The following is a 16,526-nucleotide window of genomic DNA, read 5'->3' as shown; positions in this document are numbered from 1 at the left end:
TCACTTTGGTGGAGAAGGGTGGTCTGTGGCTGATCCTGTACAGTGGGCTCGTTGTTTCTCTCTCTCTTCTGACAGCCTGCTTGCTTCCTTTTCTCGCGGGAGTGCCTTTCAGTCAGTTTAATGCTTTTGGCAGGGCAGCGGCTCTGGAGCCCGATCCCCTCCCTCAGCAGAAGCGGTGCTGGCAGCAGTGCAGCACATCCCTCTCCTCCTGCACATCACCCCCAGCCAGCAACCCCAGCACCACCGCCAGCCATGGGGGAAGCCCTTTGCCAGGGCAGAATCCACTCTGCAATTGCTGCCAGGGCATAGTTAATCCTGGACAGGGTCCGTATCTGACATCCCTGACCCTTCGCCTCCCCACCCATCCCAACGCCTTTCCTCACAGAGGCATGTCGGTGAGGGTGGTCACACCTTCCCCACTCTGTTCGTGAGCACAGGTTTGGGCGACATGGTAAATTCGGCTCTGGGCTCCCTGGTACCAAAATGCTTTGGCCACATGGCGCTCACTCTGCTGGTTGGAACTTGTTTTAATGGCTCTGACAGGCCAACTTTGTACCAGCAGCTTCTTCTGCCAGATCAGATATTGCTTACCCACCCCACTTTAACTTCATGCCATGTTCAATATCGTCTCCCTGCACCGAGCTCACTTCATGCCAGATCAGGTATCGTCCGTCTTCTCCCAGCCACAAAGCACAAAGCTGGCACACGTTCCCCACCGAGCGCCCCGGCTAATCCACCAGAAACACGATCACACACCTGCACCTGCTCCAGGCTGCAAGGCTCTGCTGCTCCTTACCAGGCAGCACCGGGCACCCCAGCACCACAGGAGCTGGCACCCAGGTGCCCCAGCACCGGCCAGGGCAGTGACAGTGCCTGGAGGCTGTAAAAAATAAAAATAAAACAAATAAAAGAAACAGGTTACCGTGTTTTTCCTGCTGCCTCCACCTGCCAGAGCTAACTAAAATTAGTCAAGCCACGCGAAGAAAACGCCTTTCCTTCATTTACTTGTTCTGATCGGGGAGTGTAAACACACCTGAAGTGGGTCTGAGCTCTTTCTCAATGCAAGGAAATGTTTCAGAGGGATGAATCCAAGGAACCTGGATTATTTTGAATGTGTACGAGAGAAAGAAACATATTGTGTGAAAGCGAAGTGACACTGAATGTGGCCATGGAGACAAAATGTGGGGTTTTTTTCAGCTCCTGCATGCAAGAGCAGCATTTCTCAAAGACAGCTTTTTTTCTATTTCACCATCTTTCTGTTTATTTTAAGTGAAGCCCTTTTTTATCTCTCTTTTTTTTTTTTTTTTTAGGTTTAATCTTTGTATAGAACATACTCCGTGACCCTGACAGAGGAAAAGAAGCAAAGTCCTACATCTATGAATGTGTTTAGAGACACCAAATGATCAAAGTCAACCCTGTGTGAGCAGCAGCTGAGTTACCCCTATTATCTTGCGCTCCCGGGTTTGACAGACCGCATCACTCAGTGTGTTGATGGATCAGTATTTGGTGCACGATGAATATTCACGGTGCATACTAAATTAACCAGGTGAGAACACACAGGTTTGTTTTGCATGTTAACTCTGTGTTAACGCTGCCCCTAAGTGGTTAAGTTGGTTTATTGCAAGTTAATTAGCCCTCATTTCAGGCAGTTATTTATTTATATGTCAAAGGCTGTCATGTTTTTCCTCTTTCAGCTTCGTGAGTAGGCCTCGCGTCTCTTTCTAGTTTGTGTTTGCATCCTGCTCTGTGTGGGTTTCACACAACCGCAACATTTACAGTCAACTCGGCTTGGAAAATATGCATACAGGGAAACATGGATGCCTACTACATGTTTATTGCTCGATCCAAGAGAGGCTGTGATCCTGTTAGCAGGCTCCTCTCCCCCAGCTCGTTTTAATTAGCATTTCAAGGGATGCTCGGTACAGCAAGCTGGTGAAGTCTGAAGTTCTGACGGGCTGCTTTTTGCCTCTTTGCTCCTGAATTAATGGGGTACTTCGCAACTGTTCAGCGCCTGGGCACTGCCTGCCCTTTTCCAAGGTGTGTTGATGTTTCTCCTCGTGCTCCCATCCTCCTGGGTGGATCACTGTGGCATGCCGAGATCACACCTTCCCCTCCCAGGGCAGCTGCTGGAGGACAGGTAGCTGTGGGCACACCACCTAGCGCTGCCCGGGCTTCCCTTCTTCTCCGTGTGTGCCCACAGGGGAGGCAGATGAGGAAGAGGGGTGGCCATGTGCAGCTCGCTGTCTCTAAAGGGCTTTGTGACGAAACTGTGAACCAAATGGCTGCGGAGTTTGCCAACATGCTGGGCCTTCGAGGTGCCGTTTGAAATCACCCACCATCCTTGCTTTAGCTGCTTCTGGGCTGCGGCTGCCCTTTCAGGGACCGAACTGCCCCACGGAGAGTATTAATTACGTGGCCACCATGGCCCTCCAAAGTCCAAAGAGGTGACTTCTTCAGCTCCTCATTTAATAGAGTTGAGTCCCACAGATCAAAGCAGATTTTCATTTTGAAGTGCTTCTGCTCCCTTTGGGATGGTGTGCAGTAGAAATGCACATTGGTGCCGACCCTGCCTCATCCTCCTCAGTGGGGTCAGGGTCCAAACAGGCAGGGAGAGTCCGCGGCAGCAGGCAGAGCGGTGTGGGCACGCTGGGCTTGTACCTCTGGAGACCTGGATTCAAATTCGCAGTCGAGTCTCTAGATGAGCAAAGGAAACCTGGTCAATATCGCCATGCCAGCTTCCTGCGTTGCACCATGCAGCACAGCTATCCATCCCTCCTCAGGGTCTGTCCGCAGCACAGGGGGAGGAAGGTGAGGAAGAGCACTGGCAGCGCAGCTCAGGACACCTGGATATATTGGCAGGCTCTCTTGTGATTAACCCCATGGATTTATCAGCCTCTTGTTTTCACAAGCTCTAAAATTCCTGTCTAAGACACCGCTAAAAATGAAGAGCCGTGAATCTTCAGGAGGGTCTCCAGGCTTCGGCACAGAGCACAGGTGGCTTTTCCTTCATGCCACCGCTGCCCTTCACCTTGAACGAGCGACATTTGTCTCCCATCCCCTTTGCTCATGAGCATGCAGACCGGAGTCCGGGGAGGCGTCTCGCTGCCTCCAGCTCTGTGCATCCATACGTTACCTCCTTGCAACGCATCCAGCGCCAGGGCTCGGAGGGAGATGTCCAGCCCTTGCGAAGCTGATGCTGGGGGGCTCGGGGGGGTGAGCAGACGTCCTGCCTTCCCCAATGCCCTGCCGAAGCTGCTCAGGGTGGAGCGCGCTGCTCTGCGGAGGAGCGAGGGCTGCCTTCATCCCGGCCTTGCGCAGCACGGTTGGACACGGCGTTAAGGAGTCCAGGCACTGGGATGAGAAATCAGACGCTACGGGCAGTGGGAGATGAGCTCGCTCATCCAAAAAAAGGCTTCAGGAGGGCATCACTGAGGGCACCCCTACAGGATTCCTGCTTCTCTGCTTCCTAAAAGCCTGCCACCACATCTCTGCAGTGCTGTGTTTCTGACTAGGGCTGAGAAAGTCTACATGAAAGCTCAGGGACTACCTTAAATACCCCTAACCAAGCCTTCTTAAAACTCCTATTAAAATACAAACACCGCAGTCAAGACGGCAGGCTGGAGATCTGCCCAGTGGCCAAATAAATCAAAATATTACACTGTTTGCAAGCGCCCATTAAAATCTGACAACTGGCTAGTTCCCAAGGCAGCATGGATTTGAAAGATAGAAACAACGTGACCCTTCCCGCAAAGCAGCCCGGGTTTATTGCCTGCCCTTTCAAAGCAGAGCTCTTAATGCCGTCCTTTTCCCAGGGGCTGTGGAAAGGGGTTGCCAGTGGCCGCGGCTCCCTCACACCCGCAGCCAACACCGCCAGCCCCTGCCAGGGTCCCTCTTGCCCAGAAGTGCGGCTCAAAGCCTCGTGCCAGGATTGAGGCCAGCACAAAACCCAGCCATTTATCTGCATTCGCTGCCTTGGTGACGCCCGCGGGCACTTTCTGTGCTCTTGATCTGTTTTCCTAAATACGTTAATAAATGAAATGAAAGACAGAGAGGCTGGGGAAAAAAAAAAAAAAAGAAAAAAGAAAAAAAAAGGACAGAGAAAACGAGCAGATTTTGATCTAGTAAGCAATTTAAATCTGGGCTGGCAAGCTGCATTCGTTCATTCATTAATTCAGTCGTGTGCTCAGAAAACCCCAGCAGGACTCCCTTCCAGTGCAAGAACTTCCGACTGTGAAATAAACCCCGCGTAACCAGATTAACTATGAGGTATGTATCAGCCAGGTCTCAGGCATTAATTCAAGTATACTTGCCGTGCGCTGCACATCGCCAAAGCCTGATTTCTGGATCAGGTGTTGCTTGCTAGCAGGCATAAACTCTCCGAAGTTTCCTGTCTTCCGCCTCCGCCTGTATTGCTGCTCCCTGCTCAATAAATAAAAAAATATTATTATATGTGCTGTCAGGGAGTCTTGATTCAACTGTTAATAGCAACATTATCAATACCTTGTCTTTCAGTCTCACATAACTCAAAAGTGCTTGAACGGTTTTGTTCTGGCATTACGAAAATGAATCATTTTTGGGTTGAGCCCAAGCATAGAAAATCTCACCTTAAGACTTCAGCATTCGTAAATTCAGAATATATTTAGCGTGCAAAAACTGATGGGCGAGATAGAAATCTCTGCATAAGCTTAGTGTAGTCTTCCACCTAGCAAGTCTGCGCTATACTGAATCACCAGATGATTACTGTCTGTGTGAATAACTTCAATTATAGCATTATTATGTTATTTATCATTTGACGAATGAAGCAGGACGACAGCCTGTTTGCATCAGGTGCTGTACAAACATTTGGATGTGCTCAGACAAGATCCCGAGGACTATCCATAAAGTCAATGGGACATGAGGGGGAATCTTCAGACAAGGGCCCCTTTCCACGAGCAGGCTGATCTATGACCGCTATAGCAAATGCTGCGGTCTGGCTTACCAACAAACAGCCTCGCCAAACTCCTGATTTTCTCTGCATGCTCCCCTGTGGACCAAGCAAAGGGAAACAAAGTCAGCATTAAGTCTGTTTGTACAGTCAGAGGCTATGAATGCATTTGTTTTAAAAGTGGAGAGTGAGAGGGCTTGGGTTGTTTGGATTTTTTATTTTATCTTTTTTTTTGAAATCTTGATCTGTCCAGGCTTTTAAACCTTTTTTTATGATTATAGCCATCTAAAATATATTTTACGATGCAGTTGAAAGTCATGTAGAGCCTCTACTGCAATTTCAATACTTTATTTCAATTCCAATTCCTCATTTGCTACGGGGAATCTAATGCATGATAATGATAACGCTTCAGTCGTGGACTGAGCTGGGATCATCCCGTTGTTAGTGAGTTGTCCCTTCTCTCCTCATGGAGGTAAATGTTAAAACAAAACTCGGTCCCTGTGTTCTTCACTATGCAGAGAAGTTCATGCTGCCAGGACCTTTGTCATACCTGCTCCACAGATGAAAGTCTTTACTTCCCACTTTTATCAGTATGGCACCTTTCAGGGATATTAGTTCAATTTTATGTTTTCAGCGAGTGCCTTTGCACACAGCATGTGTGTGTGTACCTGCTATCTCTCTGAAGTATGGAAAAGGCCACTTACCCACTGGCCCAATTAATTCCCAGGCTTTCACTGAGCTGGAATTTGGAAACTCTATGTATTCTTTTAGTGTGGACTGCAAATCCCACTCTTTAAATTGGATCTTTCTATGCAAAGTCCTTGCTAAGTCATTGTTTTTTCTGGTGACATTCAGCCATTCAAGAGCCACGTCAAAGAGAGCAGAGATAAAAACACGAAAAAATGGCTTTTGTCCTTCCTCTCATCTGGCTGTCAGGGAAGAAGGGTTCACAGCTTGGAAAATTTATGTTCATCAGAGTCCTCCAGTGCTATTTATCCAGTTCTATTCCAAATAATATCCATGAAGATTTTTAGCTTGTTAGCAATGAAAATGCTTAGCTGACATTGATTTTGGAGCTACATGGTGCTGAATACAAGCTGGTGCTTTTGCTCTTGAGCCATTGGATGTAATGCAAGAGCATGATCAGATGCTGGCTGAGATGAGAGTCTCCAAGGTGCATGTATTAACATTGCAGTGAAAAAAGCAGCCTCATCCCACCAACTTTAGAGAGTATCTCTGGCTTTTTGGTTCTTAGACATCTGTGAGCATCATCTTTTCTCATGCTAGTACAATCTGCTTTCTCTTTTCACAAGACTTCGAGGGACAGTGAAATCACTTCAAACCAATTTTATCACGTGAAAAAACAATTAACAGTGTTTCCAGGAGAGGAAAATTACAGGTATTCATCATGGATTCTGCAGTCACGAGCAGACCACAGGCACTTTTCCCTCTGACAACAGTATTTAGAATTGTATAATATTCTTTATTGTAACTTTTATTTCTAAATTCCATGAGTGAGGGATGCACAGTGGCTTTTAGCTCTGGGTTACACATCTATGTGATAGATAAAAGACAAAGGGCCTCCTAGTCTCAGAAATACTTTCCCTCTGCCTGTGCTGAAGTCATACTTTTTTTTTTTTTCTTAAGCTGCATAGAAGGAGCTTCTTCAGCTTCTCCTTACAGAGCAGGTTTGACAGGTCACGAATGATTCTTCCAGACATTTTAAGCCCATTCTGCTTTCACAACAGCCTTTGCAAAGCAGACAAAGAGGAGAGAAGGAAGTAAACGCTCCCGTTTTCTGCCTTATCTCCTGCCATGAGCCTTGCCCAAGAGCAGGACGCAAGCTCCCACCTGCAGCCACATACATCTTCCTGCGCTTGTGGTAGGGCTCTGCTCACCTTACGAGCAGATGTGGGAGTACATTTGCTCTCATTCACACCAGAATAACTATTGTTAGTATAGTTTCAACCTTTTTTGAAGTCATAGTTAATGCGTCCCTCTCAGAGCTGCTACTTTAAAAATATAGTCCTCCTACTCTAGAAATGTGACCAAATGCTTTCTTTCTCACCTCGCTGTATCAGAAACACCCAGGCTCTAAGCTCACTTCGCCCAGTCAGCCAGATGCTCTGTAGAACTTGTTGATATCTCCATTTAGTGTGCCAGCTGCAAACTGCATCACAGTAATTTTTTCCCCAGCCAACAAGACAACATCCACTAACTTCACTAGTCAGACTGGTGCAAATAAGAGCAGAACATGACTTTATCTTTTAGGCCGAGGAAAGCAACATCTTGCTTCTTCTGCTGTAAGGCTCTTTCTGCTGCAAGGGTAATGTGTCTTGTGCAGTCCAAATCCGCCAGCTCAGCTCTGTGGCCCCCTGGATTTCAATCCTCAGATTCAAACACAGCAATGGTGGTCCAACTTTCCTTATGACTCCTCTTCAGAATATGGCTTAACAGGTGGGGACTTTATGAGAACAGCTGATCAAATGCCTCCTTCATTATTCAGGCTAATTTCTTGAGTTCCCAGCCAATAACAGAGACCTTGAGTGGAATGGCTCAGATCTCTAGCAGAGCATGATGCAAACCCAGACTCACATTTCGGCTAATACCTGAGGACCAGATTAACAAAAATCTGTCTCAACACTGCTAACACATCCCACAGCAGAAGTCATCAACAACCCCAGTCTCAAGAAAGGCTGTGTGTCATTTCCTTGAAGGGTAGATGAGGACAAAGTGTATGCAGTGCATCCACACAGTACCAGGTTTACTGTGATTGTGCAACAGCAGGAAATGCCACTGAGCCATTAGTGTGTTTCAAAATACATTATGAACCACAGAACAGACACTAAATAATTTCTGTGCTGGATCAGAACAACAGAAAGCGGGTATTTGAGTAGCTTATACAGACTGAAAAGAAGAAGACATGGACCAAAACCATTAGCCTAAGTTTACCTACTAGTGTGCTTTGTCCATAAAGCATTATAACGTTGCAAGATCTGACGAACTTCAGAGAATCCAAACAGACTCTTGATGTATGGGTTTGCTTTTGAAAACTTCACTTTGGAGGCAAGAGAGATAGCCAGATATGTCCTGCATCTCAGGCTAATTGTACAAGAATATTTATTCCATTCAGTAAGTGTGCATCTGGTAGTGATGATTGCAAAGCTTGTAAGAAGGCTGATACTTCCTAGCAAGTGACATTTTTATGGTTAATAGAAACTGTCATAGAAACCACTTGGAGGGGGATATGTACAAGCTTGATTTCCAACTTAACTGTAAATCACTTCAGATTAGAATTAGATATCATGACAAAATCCTTCATCCTGTAAATTTCCAGAATGTAAGCAGCAGTGGCTCTGGGAGAAACTGTGATAAAACTAGAAGAAAAGTTTCTCATCCGGTTTTGACATCCAGCGTGCCTGAGATCATGTCTTCTCCGTAAATGATACCACATTACAAATGTGCCTGCTCTTTCATTTCTGGCTATTGTGTTAATAATAGGAAGTAGTCCTTCTTGTAGGCCAGGGCTCCTTGAGCAAGAGACTGTTCAAATGTGGAAGAGAAAGATGGGCGTCGTGCCAGAGACATCACAGGCAGCCTCAGACCTACAGTGCTGTAACAGTCTGAGTCATTCCCTGTGCTCCTACAAATACAAACGAGTACAATCCCAAGGCCTAGCGGGGCTTACGCCATCAGCCTGTTGAGATGAGTATGCAAGGGATGATGCTAAGGGCGAGGTGAGAGTTTCTCTGCCTAAATATTCTTATTCCTGTGGTGTTCATGCCACTGATCTCCTGAGAAATGCCCCAACAGCCTCACAGCAGTTTTGTAATCACTGTAATGGTCAAAGGACATCAGTAAGGCAAAATCTGTGTGTAGAGACAATACCTTTTGTTAGACCAACTGATTATAGATGGGAAAATCAGGCAAGCTTCTGGACACAGATGTCCCTCTTCAGATCTCTAAAAGCCACTATTTGTAGTGCTGCCAAAGAAAAAACAATCAGCACAAAATGACCACTGTTCTCCTGCATATTAGAGTTCAGCTTCACCCTTCCAGCAGGGGACTGAGTCAGGGATGGTTTTGCAACACCCACCTTTCAAAGGAGCCCATTTCCCTCTGGCAAGTGCGGGAGCACTCCCAGAGCCCTCTGGCAGTTGTATCTCCATGCTGTGGGTCTCCATTCCTTTCCCCTGCTACAGAGGTGCCCCTGGCCCCTCTGACTTTACCCCCCTGCCTGCCTGGCTGAGAGATCTTGTTCCTTTTGGGCCTCACCCATGTATGACACGGAGAGGTCACAAAACCTCCTTTCCCCAACTTTCTTATTTTCACAGAGATGGAAAAGTTCCACGAGAACATGGGGCAGTTCCTTAGAACAGTGTCTGTGCTGTTCTCAGCATGGGATGGCAGGGCCAACTTACTTCTGCAATGGTAGTAATAGCACTCCAGCACTCAAGACCCAGGGCAATTTCACCCGGGAAACTCAAATTCTCCACAAATAGGAGAAAGACCCTTGAGAAAACCTGGTATGAAACCAGTGGAAGATAGAAACCTACGCATTAAAATGTTTGAGATAGAGCACAGTTGCAGAGCCAGATTATATTCCAATTTGCAAGGGTCCCAGTACCCTCCTCCCATGGCTGAAGGACATTTCTTGGCTGCTCTCTTTCAGCTGGGCCCTGCTCCCAGCAGAGACAACAAATAACCGTTTCAACTGAAGTGCCACTGCGCTGTACAGCATCGCTCTGCAGCCCTCGCCAAAGCACCAGTCACACACTATTTACCGCAAGCTGGAGAATTCACTAAATCTGGCCTATTTTAAGTCAAACAGGGGCAGTTCCAGCCCTCACAAGGACAGCCCTGCCAGCTGCCCCCCCTCTTGCACAGTAGGGAGAGGAAGGGGGCATCCATGTCTGATACCTGGGCTGAGAGCAGCCACGGCAGCGTGCTCACGCAAGGAAATAGGTGGCTGGTGGGGAGTTACAATGGAAAAGCAATTGCACTGCACCTCTCAGAGGGTACGGGCACGTGTAAAAGGCTGCTAGCAGCCTGAGCCAATTAATTTCCATATTCCCTTTCAGTGAGATGTGGAAATGAAGCGTGTTGCATTCAGCATGGGATGCTTAGTATGGGGGGGGGGGGGGGGGGGGGGGGGGGGGGGGGGGGGGGGGGGGGGGGGGGGGAAGGGCTAAAAAAAATGAATCAGCAATCAGTAAATTCAGAGGAGGGGCAGGAGGAATGGGTCTGAACAGATGAATCAGCATTGGTTTCAGGTGATGGAGGGAAGGAGGCATTTCTGCTCCACTGATTTGTGCAGCCTGATTGAAGTGAGCCCAGCACTGGCATTGCATAGGAATGGGAACTCTCTGATAGGCTGTGAACGCTATGAAGGGAAAAAATCCAGCAGTCATGCAGACAACGTCTTCATTAAGTACATTTTGTGACCTCCCAGCTGATTGGACATTTTTTGACTGACTTATAGTAATGTTATAGACGTTTGGGGTTTGTTGTTTGTTGGTTTTTTAAGCATATGGCGACAGTGTGTGGGGTAATGAATTTTAAGCAAGGCTGCATGAAATTCAATCACTTAATCTTAAATTACAAGCCACTGGCTGCCAAAGCAATTTTTGAGATGGAAATTCGTCTGATTCACAGATTCCTTTGCCTCTTTTAAGGAACAAATGAGTAAACAAACTAAGAAAATGTTATTTGCTTTTTCAGAATTTGCTAGCAGGAAAAGATTAAATTTCTTCAGTGGTATTTGGCAGTGCCTGCTTTCCCCTCTGTAGCAGGTATCTGGAAGAATATGATTCATGATGAACAGATATCATTTCCAACATTTCTCTGTTGTATAGCCAAGAGTTGAGCCTATTGTTTTAAACATTGCAGGGATGCTAATTAAGGTATACCAGAGATTACAAAACTTATTCCAGCAGCCTTGGAAGTCCTAGAGGAAGCAATGGGCCAAAAATATTTTTAGAGGATATATCAAAGAGATTGGTGATACTCTCAGAGTCCTTAGTCAGCCAGGTAAAACCTCTCGGGATTACCCAGGGATTACTCACACAAGTAATTGTTGCAGACTCAAAACTCTTCTGTGCTCACTCTCCAGCAATCAGGTTGTTGTAGGAAGAGCACTCTTAAAAAGAGACAAATACCAAGGCATGAGTGCTAGACTGGGTGCTAAGAGGAATTAGACCTTCTGAAGACCTGGCCCTGGGTCTCGTGCCCACACAAGAGACACAAAATGAGTAGAGGGTTACTCTGGTCTCACTCCAGTACAAACTGAGAGTCTGTGGTACTGGTTTCATACACATGGACGTGACCCGAGTCCTGTCTGCAGCCTCCCCGCGCCCTGCACACAGCAAACCTCCCAGAGGATACGGACCCAGAAATAGGCAAGAGGCACCTGTTCCCCTCTGGGGATTTGTGCCTCGGGGAGCAGCATGCTTTCCTGCTTCGCTTCATGGGGCTGCGGTGTGGCTGACCAGTGCACCAAGGACTGCAGGGCAATCTGGTGTCCTGGTAATGGGGCTGGGTGAGTGCCACCGGGTCAGGCAATATTTCACAGCAGCACGTACAGAGGAGAAGAGGGCAGACACTAACCTTCAGCATACTTGCTCCCTTGCGTCAAGTCCCTGCAGCTACCCATTTTCTGAATTTCTACCTTGAAAGAAAAAAAAAATGTTTTGAGGAATAAACATCACAAACCAATTCATTACAGGAGATTTTTATTCATTTGTTTACTTTCTAGATACATCAGACCCGCCTGAGACAGTCATACATGGTCATTGTAGTGTAAAATTATTCTCCCAAAGAAATAATTACCAAGCAGGTAATCTTCTCTTAATAAACAGTATGTGGTCATGCACTTCCCTAAATTTTATTCAACCCAGAAAAAAAGGCTGCAAAACAAATGTGGCTTTCTTATTTCTCTCTCTCCTCCTTTATTTTGTGAATCAGGACATCCATGCATTATTGAGGCCTGCTCAACATGGAGCTGCCTTTAAAGCAGACTCTCTGCATTGAGGATTATGTGTGGATTATTGCTGAGAGATCATTCAGAATCAGAGCTAAGCATTTACCCAGAAATCATTTGTAATTCCAGTTGCCCCTTATTTTGGCTAATAACGGCTGTAAGGACAATTGGATCAGCGCTGTGTACCTGTCAGCTGCGCCGAAATTCCCAGTACAGTCCTGAATTGTGTGCTGCACGATTACCAAGGGAAGCTCAGCGCTGCCTCTTATCTATTTTGTAAATCCTCTTAATGCGGTTGCTGCCGGATCCCCCACGCACTACTGAATCAGCACCTTCTGTCAGTCACTTGGAGGGGAGCTCTGCCTTCAGAGGAACTGATTCAGCAGGGCCGGGGACCACCACGCTGCCAGCACCAGCAGCACCAGCATCCCGAGAAAGGGGGAAACGCACATCAGCGAGTGTGGATGCGGAGGCAGGAAAAACAACGAGGGGGAGTAAGGGAGGAGGGAAAGAGCCAGAGGGTGAGGGAAAGGCTACAGGAGGGGGGAATAGTTCAGGGAACAGAGTGCCTAAGAGAGTTGGTTGTATGAGGGGAGGAGGAGAGAGGGGGAGAACAGAGGTAATGGAAGGAAAGAGGAGTCTGGAGGGAGAAGGGAAGAAGGGGGAGCAGGCAGACGAGTGGGCGCTGAAAACTCCAGACAAAGGCGTCCAGCAGCCACCTTCTTCCTCTGTTTTCCGTAGCACTGGTGGGGAGCTGCCCCTCGTCAGGCAGCCCCTACCCACACCGCGGCAGAGAGGCTTTCTGCAGAGCGACGAGGCGAGCTGTGCTGATCCGTGTGGCTGACACGGAGGACGGCAACTGACCACCGCCAACATGAGTAACGTGACGTGGTGTGATGCAGTGAGATAGGACGGGACGTGACGTGACGTGACATGAACAACCAGCAGCTCAGGGACCTGTCTCCCCACCCATCCTCTGCCTCTCCCTGCCCACCTGCCTGAGGAGAGGGGACAGGCAGGGCCTGGCTTCCCAAAGGGGCAGGACCCCCCCCATGTCCATCCATGCTCCTCTCGCTGCTGCAAGCTAGCGCATATTTGGGTTTTAACTTTCGCTAGAAAGCACCCCTCCCCAGGAGCAGGACACACACACTTGAGCCCTCAAGGCTCTTTGAAAAATCGATCTTTCCCAAGCGGTACAAGAAGGATCACTAAAACCTCCAGCCACTGCATCTCACCGCCACGGTAGTATTTTTTTTTAAGCAAATCCTCGCCTGACTGACAGAAGACAGAAAAAAAAAAAAAAAAGAGAGAAAGAAAAAAAGAAAAAAGTTCCTTGGGTGTTATCCATTTTGCATGCACATAAAAGATGAACTTCCCTTTGGAAACAAAATGCGCAGAGTTACGGTTTGAAAGGGGCCTCAATTTGGCTTCGACCGGGTGCAACTAATTGCGGCTGCGAGCGGCGGCAGGTGCGAGCAGGCAGCTGAGGCGCCCTCCCCCGCCCCTACCCCCCGCGGAGCCCCGGCCTCCCTGGGGAGGCAGCACGGGGAAACGGAGGCCGGGGGAGACGCCGAGGGGCGAGCGGGGGGTTTGCAGGGCCCGCTCGGCTGCTTTGTGCCTGAGCATGGCAGGGCCCGATGGCGCCGTCTCCACTGGTGTCAGATGGTTCTGGGAGGCCTCGGAAGGTTCTAGAAGGCCTCCCTGGGCCAGGAGCTGTGAGCTGCTACAAATGATGATCCCCAGGCCAACTTCACTCCAGGTGAAGGCTGCTTTTTAACTGAGAAGTGGTCGGGCACTGGGACAGGCTCCCCGGGGCAGTGGTCGCAGCACCGAGCCTGCCGCAGTTCAGGAAGCATTTGGACAACGCTCTCACACAACCACAGCCAGGGGAGCGCAAAGCACACTTTGTCACTACCTTTCCTGAAAGCTTGTTTTGCCTGCAATGCTTTTAGCAGGGCAGACAATTGCATTTGCAGTCTTAATTCTTTCATTCTTTTTGTGTCTTTTAAGAGTAACTGAATCACGGAGATAATGCACAGGCTTTCACAAAGGGGATCTACGATTCCACTGCCCACAGCCTTCTCCTCCCACTCCTACCCGTTCGTCCCCTTACTTAGGAGCCCAGGGGACATGACAAAGAGGGTGAGCCTGTCTGGGCAGGAGCTGTGGGTTTTCTCTGCCGTGTCCAGGCACACCAAGGGACCGTCAGTTGTGACCGAATGGCAGACTTGGGCAGTTTGAGTGCCTGGCCCAAGCTCCCAAGTAACAGAGGCAGTGAAGGATGTCTCAAAATTCATTCCTGAAGGAGCTAGAGCACATCCTTTAGGGGCAAAAAGAAACCCTAATCCCGATTTGAAGTTGTTGGTGTTTGCCCCCACAGTCCTTGGTAATTAGTTCCACTGGTTAATTACCCTCACTGTTAAACATCTGCACCTTATTTGTAGTCAAAATTTGTCTGGCTTCCAGCTTCCAGTTGGATCATATTACCGTTGCGTCAGCTAGATTGAAAAGCCTTCTATTATCACATTTCTGTTCTCTATGTCAGTACTCGGGGACTGTGATCAAGTCATCCTCTCAACTTCATCTTCGTTAAGTTAAACAGATGGAGCGTCTCCGCCAGTCTGTCACTACACACCATGTTCTCCAGTACTTAGTCATTTTGCTCCATGGCCTGTCGTGGATTCATCCTCACCTCAGCCACAATCTTCCTGAACTGTTAAGACATACTCATCTTTTTTAGGGTCTTCCCCTTCTAGCTCTGGAGTCTCCAAACAGGACTGTGGTCTATATTCTGTTGCTGGATGTAAGTCCTAGTGCTTGATTACAGAGAAGGATACATTTTTTAGGTTTGTACCCATCTCATTAAGCAACTGAGACCGTGATGCCGTGATGATACCTGTTTTACTCTTTAGCCAGAGTTCTCACTGTTACAGAGTTTCCTGGGAAATAGTGGGGCTGGGAAAGCAGTCATCACGTCCCTCCACTGAACTTCCAATTGCACAATTGGAACAACTTCCAACAGCACTAAGCTGTTGCCTCTGAGTTCTGCTGGAGACCTAATCTTTTCCTTTGTTGCAGTCCCTAATGCTGCTGGGTTTATTTGGGTGAAAAAATAAGTTATCCTTAGTGGTGGATAGTGGATAGATAGTAGGTTCATACAGAAGTGGATGCCATTTCTTCTTAATCCTCACTGAGGAATCGCCACCTCCCATGTATTCCCAGAGAGCTCAAGCGTGCCACTAATGGTAAGCAAACTGCTTCATGATGGGCCGCCAAAAAAATCCAGACCAGTGTTTATGTTGTTTTTTTTTCCCTAAGGGAGACATGGAGCGGCTTTCCCTGTGCCTGCAGACAGCACAGAGCTGGGACTGCAGCTCCGCAGCACAAGCAGCTTTTGTTCGTATAACCACACACACGGCATGGGAGCAGATGCAGCTCTGAAGCACAGAAACAGAGGTGGTGCAGGCAGCCCATGGGCCCATCTCCTGTCTCAGGAAGTGTAAATGCAGTGGGATTTCCCTGTGATTCCCAGAGCTGAGTGCTGAATCCTGAGCCTGCACTGCCGGTGAAACCCCACACAGCAGCATCAAGGTTTCTCGGTCTTCAATCACCAAGTATCTGTTAGGCAGACAGCAGAAAGGTGAAAGTTAATGCCCTACCACCTCTTTTTCCTTCCCCTTTCAATACTGAATTGCTTCATAACTAGCTAAAGCTTTGCTTGCCCACTGCAGTGACTTCTGTGGGTGTCACACGGATGCTGCAGGACGGCAGAAGAAAAGCGGTGTATTGAGGCCACATGTATGTGGGCAGAAGGGTTTCTGTGGCGATTGCCCCTGTTGGATTTGCACACCGTATGAAAACCTTCAAGGATGCCCGTGAAGTGCTGGTAACAGGAGCACGTCCAAACACTGTGCACGCTGCTGCTTTCTGATTGTCTCGTTCCTGGGTTGAGGAATCCGCTATGCTGTAATCAAGGGTGACCTGTGTTTTGGATATTGCACATGGAGCCGAAATTGTGGTGAGCAAAGCCTTGCAACTACTTAAACGAATGGGAGCTTTGCCAGTGACTTCAATGGATCTATGATTTCACCATGACATCTGTCGTGCATTAGCTACATCGGTATCGATGTAGCAGGCTGAAAACCAAGGCCTGGCCTATGCCAGTTTAGAGTCAGTGGAGGAGTGCTGATACCAGTATTTGGGGGACAGCCAGAGCCAGATACAGCACTTTCATTATTGGTATAACTGCAACCAGGCTTGGGGGTAGTGAAGCTTTTATTGTCCTAGTAAAAATGATCCCTCTCATCAAAAATTATATTGGTGCAAAACCACTGGGGAGGGAGACTTGGTTTTCATGTCACTGTGATCAGGATGTACTGCCAAGTTCACAAGTGCACCTTAACATGCATTTCACTAACACAAAACACTATGAATAAAATAAAAGTACTACATTGTTTCACTACCACGTGGACTAAAAAGAAAATGTTTTTACAGTATGAAACATTATTTTCATGCATAAAATAATGTTTAAAAAAGCTGTGTAAATAACTGCTCACAGAAATCTAAGTAAAATTAGCCACACACAAAAATAAAATAAAATAAAATAAAATAAAATAAAATAAA

The 16,526-nt window shown here is 47.6% G+C and overlaps 1 long non-coding RNA gene across 3 annotated transcripts; it reads right to left on the bottom strand.

Annotated features, from left to right (window-relative positions):
* Positions 1 to 958: 958 nt before the first annotated feature.
* LOC106042162 (uncharacterized) lies at positions 959 to 16,220 on the bottom strand. 3 transcript variants are annotated; one of them, XR_007159934.2, is made up of 7 exons: positions 12,090 to 16,220; positions 11,531 to 11,591; positions 10,990 to 11,063; positions 8,813 to 8,908; positions 4,979 to 5,023; positions 4,311 to 4,419; positions 959 to 2,694 (listed from the first exon to the last, which is right to left on the bottom strand). It is a non-coding gene; the product is annotated as an uncharacterized lncRNA (long non-coding RNA). The 3 variants fall into 3 exon arrangements; XR_001210944.3 differs by having other exon boundaries at positions 960 to 2,694; positions 11,531 to 16,220; XR_001210943.3 differs by lacking the exon at positions 8,813 to 8,908 and having other exon boundaries at positions 961 to 2,694; positions 11,531 to 16,220.
* Positions 16,221 to 16,526: the final 306 nt, after the last annotated feature.

This window comes from Anser cygnoides, chromosome 1, assembly GCF_040182565.1.
Source record: "Anser cygnoides isolate HZ-2024a breed goose chromosome 1, Taihu_goose_T2T_genome, whole genome shotgun sequence".
Lineage (NCBI taxonomy): Eukaryota > Metazoa > Chordata > Aves > Anseriformes > Anatidae > Anser > Anser cygnoides.
Note: the sequence above shows the minus strand (reverse complement) of the source record. Positions and strands in the feature narration are given on the sequence as shown.